Genomic DNA, 8,962 nt, shown 5'->3' with positions numbered 1-8,962 from the left:
CTCGGGGGATCCAGGAGATCGCCTCCGGCACCCTGCCGGAGAGGGGAATCATCTCCCGGAGGACTCTACGCCGCCATGGTCGCCTCCGGTGTGATGTGTGAGTAGTCTACCCCTGGACTATGGGTCCATAGCAGTAGCTAGATGGTTGTCTTCTCCCCATTGTGCTATCATTGTCGGATCTTGTGAGCTGCCTAACATGATCAAGATCATCTATCTGTAATTCTATATGTTGCGTTTGTTGGGATCCGATGAATAGAGAATACTTGTTATGTTGATTATCAAAGTTATGCTATGTGTTGTTTATGATCTTGCATGCTCTCCGTTACTAGTAGATGCTCTGGCCAAGTAGATGCTTGTAACTCCAAGAGGGAGTATTTATGCTCGATAGTGGGTTCATGCTCGCATTGACACAGGACGATGTGACGAAAGTTCTAAGGTTGTGTTGTGCTGTTGCCACTAGGGATAAAACATTGATGCTATGTCTAAGGATGTAGTTGTTGATTACATTACGCACCATACTTAATGCAATTGTCTGTTGCTTTGCAACTTAATACCGGAAGGGGTTCGGATGATAACACGAAGGTGGACTTTTTAGGCATAGATGCAGTTGGATGGCGGTCTATGTACTTTGTCGTAATGCCCAATTAAATCTCACTATACTCATCATGATATGTATGTGCATGGTCATGCTCTCTTTATTTGTCAATTGCCCAACTGTAATTTGTTCACCCAACATGCTACTTGTCTTATGGGAGAGACACCTCTAGTGAACTGTGGACCCCGGTCCAATTCTCTTTACTGAAATACAATCTACTGCAATACTGTTCTACTGTTTTCTGCAAACAATCATCTTCCACACAATACGGTTAATCCTTTGTTACAGCAAGCCGGTGAGATTGACAACCTCACTGTTTCGTTGGGGCAAAGTACTTTGGTTGTGTTGTGCAGGTTCCACGTTGGCGCCGGAATCCCTGGTGTTGCGCCGCACTACATCCCGCCGCCATCAACCTTCAACGTGCTTCTTGGCTCCTCCTGGTTCGATAAACCTTGGTTTCTTTACGAGGAAAACTTGCTGCTGTGCGCATCATACCTTCCTCTTGGGGTTGCCCAACGAACGTGTGAAATACACGCCATCAAGCATATTTTCTGGCGCCGTTGCCGGGGAGATCAAGACACGCTGCAAGGGGAGTCTCCACTTCTCAATCTCTTTACTTTGTTTTTGTCTTGCTTTGTTTTATTTACTACTTTGTTTGCTGCACTAAATCAAAATACAAAAAAAATTAGTTGCTAGTTTTACTTTATTTGCTATCTAGTTTGCTATATCAAAAACACAAAAAAAATTAGTTTACTTGCATTTACTTTATCTAGTTTGCTTTATTTACTGTTGCTAAAATGGCCAACGCTGAAAACACTAAGTTGTGTGACTTCACAACCACAAATAATAATGATTTCTTATGCACACCTATTGCTCCACCTGCTACTACAGCAGAATTCTTTGAAATTAAACCTGCTTTACTGAATCTTGTTATGCGAGAGCAATTTTCTGCTGTTAGTTCTGATGATGCTGCTGCCCATCTTAATAATTTTGTTGAACTATGTGAAATGCAAAAATATAAAGATGTAGATGGTGATATTATCAAACTAAAATTGTTCCCTTTCTCATTAAGAGGAAGAGCTAAAGATTGGTTGCTATCTCTGCCTAAGAATAGTATCGATTCATGGACTAAATGCAAGGATGCTTTTATTGGTAGATATTATCCCCCTGCTAAAATTATATCTTTGAGGAGTAGCATAATGAATTTTAAACAATTAGATACTGAACATGTTGCTCAAGCTTGGGAAAGAATGAAAACTCTGGTTAAAAATTGCCCAACCCATGGACTGACTACTTGGATGATCATCCAAACCTTCTATGCAGGACTAAATTTTTCTTCACGGAATTTATTGGATTCAGCTGCTGGAGGTACCTTTATGTCCATCACTCTTGGTGAAGCAACAAAGCTTCTTGATAATATGATGATCAACTACTCTGAATGGCACACGGAAAGAGCTCCACAAGGTAAGAAGGTAAATTAATGAAGAAACCTCTTCCTTGAGTGATAAGATTGATGCTATTATGTCTATGCTTGTGAATGATAGGACTAATATTGATCCTAATAATGTTCCATTAGCTTCATTGGTTGCACAAGAAGAACATGTTGATGTAAACTTCATTAAAAATAATAATTTCAACAACAATGCTTACCGGAACAATTCTAGTAACAACTATAGGCCATATCCTTATAATAATGGCAACGGCTATGGTAATTCTTATGGGAATTCTTACAACAATAATAGGAGTTCACCCCCTGGACTTGAAGCCATGCTTAAGGAATTTATTAGTACACAAACTGCTTTTAACAAATCTGTTGAAGAAAAGCTTGGGAAAATTGATATACTTGCTTCTAAAGTCGATAGTCTTGCTGCTGATGTTGATCTTTTGAAATCGAAAGTTATGACTAATGAGAATCATCATAATAAAATTACTACTACAGCAAATGCCATTCAAGTTAGAATTAATGAGAATATAAGATTAATGGCTGAACTGCGTGCTAGGTGGGATAGAGAAGAAAATGAAAAACTAGCTAAAGAGAAGAATATAGCTAAAGTTTGGACTATTACCACCACTAGTAATGCTAATGCTACACATGTTGCTACACCTCCTACTCATACTAATAAAAGAATTGGTGTTAGCAATGTTTCCACCTCGAATGCAAAGCGCGAAAAACTGCCTGAAACTGCTAAAACTGCTGAAACTGCGTGTGATAAAGCTGCTGAAATTTTTTCCAACATTGGGGATGATGATCCCATTGCTTTAGATTATAATGGTTTGAATTTTGATGATTGCCACATCTCTGAAGTTATAAAGTTCTTGCAAAAACTTGCTAAAAGTCCTAATGCTAGTGCTATAAATTTGGCTTTCACGCATCATATTACAAATGCTCTCATAAAAGCTAGAGAAGAGAAACTAGAGCGTGAAGCCTCTATTCCTAAAAAGTTAGAGGATGGTTGGGAGCCCATCATTAAGATGAAGATTAAAGATTTTGATTGTAATGCTTTATGTGATCTTGGTGCAAGTATCTCTGTTATGCCTAAGAAAATTTATAATATGCTTGACTTGCCACCGCTGAAAAATTGTTATTTGGATGTTAATCTTGCTGATCATTCTACAAAGAAACCTTTGGGTAAAGTTGATAATGTTCGCATTACCATTAACAATAACCTGGTTCCCGTTGATTTTGTTGTCTTGGATATTGAATACAATGCATCTTGCCCCATTATATTGGGAAGACCTTTTCTTCGAACTGTTGGTGCTATCATTGATATGAAGGAAGGTAATATAAAATATCAATTTCCTCTCAAGAAAGGTATGGAACACTTCCCTAGAAAGAGAATGAAGTTACCTTTTGATTCTATTATGAGAACAAATTATGATGTTGACACTTCGTCTCTTGATAATACTTGATACACACTTTCTGCGCCTAGCTGAAAGGCGTTAAAGAAAAGCGCTTATGGGAGACAACCCATGTTTTTACCTACAGTACTTTGTTTTTATTTTGTGTCTTGGAAGTTGTTTACTACTGTAGCAACCTCTCCTTATCTTAGTTTTGTGTTTTGTTGTGCCAAGTTAAGCCGTTGATAGAAAAGTAAGTACTAGATTTGGATTACTGCACAGTTCCAGATTTCTTTGCTGTCACGAATCTGGGTCCACCTCCCTGTAGGTAACTCAGAAAATTAAGCCAATTTACGTGCATGATCCTCAGATATGTACGCAAGTTTCATTCAATTTGAGCATTTTCATTTGAGCAAGTCTGGTGCCATTTTAAAATTCGTCAATACGAACTGTTCTGTTTTGACAGATTCTGCCTTTTATTTCGCATTGCCTCTTTCGCTAAGTTGGATGAATTTCTTTGATCCACTAATGTCCAGTAGCATTATGCAATGTCCAGAAGTGTTAAGAATGATTGTGTCACCTCTGAATATGTCAATTTATAATGTGCACTAACCCTCTAATGAGTTGTTTCGAGTTTGGTGTGGAGGAAGTTTTCAAGGATCAAGAGAGGAGTATGATGCAACATGATCAAGGAGAGTGAAAGCTCTAAGCTTGGGGATGCACCCGGTGGTTCACCCCTGCATATATCAAGAAGACTCAAGCGTCTAAGCTTGGGGATGCCCAAGGCATCCCCTTCTTCATCGACAACATTATCAGGTTCCTCCCCTGAAACTATATTTTTATTCCATCACATCTTATGTGCTTTTTCTTGGAGCGTCGGTTTGTTTTTGTTTTTTGTTTTGTTTGAATAAAATGGATCCTAGCATTCACTTTATGGGAGAGAGACACGCTCCGCTGTAGCATATGGACAAATATGTCCTTGGTTTCTACTCATAATATTCATGGCAAAGTTTCTTCTTCGTTAAATTGTTATATGGTTGGAATTGGAAAATGATACATGTAGTAATTGCTATAAATGTCTTGGGTAATGTGATACTTGGCAATTGTTGTGCTCATGATTAAGCTCTTGCAACATATGCTTTACAAATAGTATGATCAAGATTATGATGGCATGTCACTCCAGAAATTATCTGTGTTATCGTTTTACCTGCTCGGGACGAGCAGAACTAAGCTTGGGGATGCTGATACGTCTCCGACGTATCGATAATTTCTTATGTTCCATGCCACATTATTGATGTTATCTACATGTTTTATGCACACTTTATGTCATATTCGTGCATTTTCTGGAACTAACCTATTAACAAGATGCCGAAGTGCCGATTCTTTGTTTTCTGCTGTTTTTGGTTTCAGAAATCCTAGTAAGGAAATATTCTCGGAATTGGACGAAATCAAAGCCCAGGGGCCTATTTTCTCACGAAGCTTCCAGAAGTCCGAAGGAGAGACGAAGAGGGGCCACGGAGGGGCCACACTATAGGGCGGCGCGGCCCCCCCCTTGGCCGCGCGGCCCTGTGGTGTGGGGCCCCCGTGCCGCCTCTTGACCTGCCCTTTCGCCTATAAAAAGTCTCCGTGACGAAAACCCCAGTACCGAGAACCACGATACGGAAAACCTTCCAGAGACGCCGCCGCCGCCGATCCCATCTCGGGGGATCCAGGAGATCGCCTCCGGCACCCTGCCGGAGAGGGGAATCATCTCCCGGAGGACTCTACGCCGCCATGGTCGCCTCCGGTGTGATGTGTGAGTAGTCTACCCCTGGACTATGGGTCCATAGCAGTAGCTAGATGGTTGTCTTCTCCCCATTGTGCTATCATTGTCGGATCTTGTGAGCTGCCTAACATGATCAAGATCATCTATCTGTAATTCTATATGTTGCGTTTGTTGGGATCCGATGAATAGAGAATACTTGTTATGTTGATTATCAAAGTTATGCTATGTGTTGTTTATGATCTTGCATGCTCTCCGTTACTAGTAGATGCTCTGGCCAAGTAGATGCTTGTAACTCCAAGAGGGAGTATTTATGCTCGATAGTGGGTTCATGCCTGCATTGACACACAGGACGATGTGAGAAAGTTCTAAGGTTGTGTTGTGCTGTTGCCACTAGGGATAAAACATTGATGCTATGTCTAAGGATGTAGTTGTTGATTACATTACGCACCATACTTAATGCAATTGTCTGTTGCTTTGCAACTTAATACTGGAAGGGGTTCGGATGATAACCTGAAGGTGGACTTTTTAGGAATAGATGCAGTTGGATGGCGGTCTATGTACTTTGTCGTAATGCCCAATTAAATCTCACTATACTCATCATGATATGTATGTGCATGGTCATGCTCTCTTTATTTGTCAATTGCCCAACTGTAATTTGTTCACCCAACATGCTACTTGTCTTATGGGAGAGACACCTCTAGTGAACTGTGGACCCCGGTCCAATTCTCTTTACTGAAATACAATCTACTGCAATACTGTTCTACTGTTTTCTGCAAACAATCATCTTCCACACAATACGGTTAATCCTTTGTTACAGCAAGCCGGTGAGATTGACAACCTCACTGTTTCGTTGGGGCAAAGTACTTTGGTTGTGTTGTGCAGGTTCCACGTTGGCGCCGGAATCCCTGGTGTTGCGCCGCACTACATCCCGCCGCCATCAACCTTCAACGTGCTTCTTGGCTCCTCCTGGTTCGATAAACCTTGGTTTCTTTCTGAGGGAAAACTTGCTGCTGTGCGCATCATACCTTCCTCTTGGGGTTGCCCAACGAACGTGTGAAATACACGCCATCACTGATGTTGATCTTTTGAAATCGAAAGTTATGCCTAATGAAAATCATCATAATAAAATTGTTACTACAGCAAATTCCATCCAAGTTAGAATTAATGAGAATATAAGATTGATGGCCGAATTGCGTGCTAGGTGGGAAAGAGAAGAAAATGAAAAAGAAGATAATATAGCTAAAGTTTGGACTATTACCACCACTAGTAATGCTAATGCTACACAAGTTGCTGCACCTCCTACTATTACTAATAAAAGAATTGGTGTTAGCAATGTTTCCACTTCTAATGCAAAGCGCGAAAAACTGCCTGAAACTGCTAAAACTGCTGAAACTGCGTGTGATAAAGCTGCTGAAATTTTTTCCAACATTGGGGATGATGATCCCATTGCTTTAGATTATAATGGTTTGAATTTTGATGATTGCCACATCTCTGAAGTTATAAAGTTCTTACAAAAACTTGCTAAAAGTCCTAATGCTAGTGCTATAAATTTGGCTTTCACGAAACATATTACAAATGCTCTCATAAAAGCTAGAGAAGAGAAATTAGAACGCGAAGCCTCTATTCCTAGAAAGCTCGAGGATGGTTGGGAGCCCATCATTAAGATGAAGGTCAATGATTTTGATTGTAATGCTTTATGTGATCTTGGTGCAAGTATTTTTGTTATGCCTAAGAAAATTTATAATATGCTTGACTTGCCACCACTGAAAAATTGTTATTTGGATGTTAATCTTGCTGATCATGCTACAAAGAAACCTTTGGGGAAAGTTGATAATGTTCGCATTACCGTTAACAATAACCTTGTCCCCGTTGATTTTGTTGTCTTGGATATTGAATGCAATGCATCTTGTCCCATTATATTGGGAAGACCTTTTCTTCGAACTGTTGGTGCTATCATTGATATGAAGGAAGGTAATATTAAATATCAATTTCCTCCCAAGAAAGGTATGGAACACTTCCCTAGAAAGAGAATGAAGTTACCTTTTGATTCTATTATTAGAACAAATTATGATGTTGACACTTCGTCTCTTGATAATACTTGATACACACTTTCTGCGCCTAGCTGAAAGGCGTTAAAGAAAAGCGCTTATGGGAGACAACCCATGTTTTTACTACAGTACTTTGTTTTTATTTTGAGTCTTGGAAGTTGTTTACTACTGTAGCAACCTCTCCTTATCTTAGTTTTGTGTTTTGTTGTGCCAAGTAAAGTCATTGATAGTAAGGTTCATACTAGATTTGGATTACTGCGCAGAAACAGATTTCTTTGCTGTCACGAATCTGGGCAAAATTCTCTGTAGGTAACTCAGAAAATTATGCCAATTGAGTGATCCTCAGATATGTACGCAACTTTCATTCAATTTGAGCATTTTCATTTGAGCAAGTCTGGTGCCTCAATAAAATTCGTCATTACGAACTGTTCTGTTTTGATAGATTCTGCCTTTTATTTCGCATTGCCTGTTTTGTTATGCTCGATGGATATTTCGATTTCATTGACTTTCAGTAGCTTTGTGCAATGTCCAGAAGTGTTAAGAATGATTATGTCACCTCTGAACATGTATATTTTGATTGTGCACTAACCCTCTAATGAGTTGTTTTGAGTTTGGTGTGGAGGAAGTTTTCAAGGATAAAGAGAGGGAGATGATACAACATGATCAAGGAGAGTGAAAGCTCTAAGCTTGGGGATGCCCCGGTGGTTCACCCCTGCATATATCAAGAAGACTCAAGCGTCTAAGCTTGGGGATGCCCAAGGCATCCCCTTCTTCATCGACAACATTATCAGGTTCCTCCCCTGAAACTATATTTTTATTCCATCACATCTTATGTGCTTTGCTTGGAGCGTCGGTTTGTTTTTGTTTTTGTTTTTGTTTTGTTTGAATAAAATGGAACCTAGCATTCGTTGTGTGGGAGAGAGACACGCTCCGCTGTAGCATATGGACAAGTATGTCCTTAGGCTTTACTCATAGTATTCATGGCGAAAGTTTCTTCTTCGTTAAATTGTTATATGGTTGGAATTGGAAAATGATACATGTAGTAATTGTTATAATGTCTTGGATAATGTGATACTTGGCAATTGTTGTGCTCATGTTTAAGCTCTTGCATCATATACTTTGCACCTATTAATGAAGAAATACATAGAGCATGCTAAAATTTGGTTTGCATATTTGGTCTCTCTAAAGTCTAGATAATTTCTAGTATTGAGTTTGAACAACAAGGAAGACGGTGTAGAGTCTTATAATGTTTACAATATGTCTTTTATGTGAGTTTTGCTGCACCGTTTCATCCTTGTGTTTGTTTCAAATAACCTTGCTAGCCTAAACCTTGTATCGAGAGGGAATACTTCTCATGCATCCAAAATACTTGAGCCAACCACTATGCCATTTGTGTCCACTATACCTACCTACTACATGGTATTTCTCCGCCATTCCAAAGTAAATTACTTGAGTGCTACCTTTAAAATTTCTATCCTCTACCTTTACAATATATAGCTCATGGGACAAATAGCTTAAAAAACTATTGTGGTATTGAATATGTACTTATGCACTTTATCTCTTATTAAGTTGCTTGTTGTGCGATAACCATGTTCCTGGGGACGCCATCAACTACTCTTTGTTGAATATCATGTGAGTTGCTATGCATGTTCGTCTTGTCTGAAGTAAGGGAGATTTACCACCAAAATGGTTAGAGCATTGCATATTGTTAGAGAA

This window comes from Lolium perenne, chromosome 1, assembly GCF_019359855.2.
Source record: "Lolium perenne isolate Kyuss_39 chromosome 1, Kyuss_2.0, whole genome shotgun sequence".
NCBI lineage: Eukaryota > Viridiplantae > Streptophyta > Magnoliopsida > Poales > Poaceae > Lolium > Lolium perenne.
The sequence above is the reverse complement of the archived record's forward strand: the minus strand, read 5'-3'. Positions refer to the sequence as shown.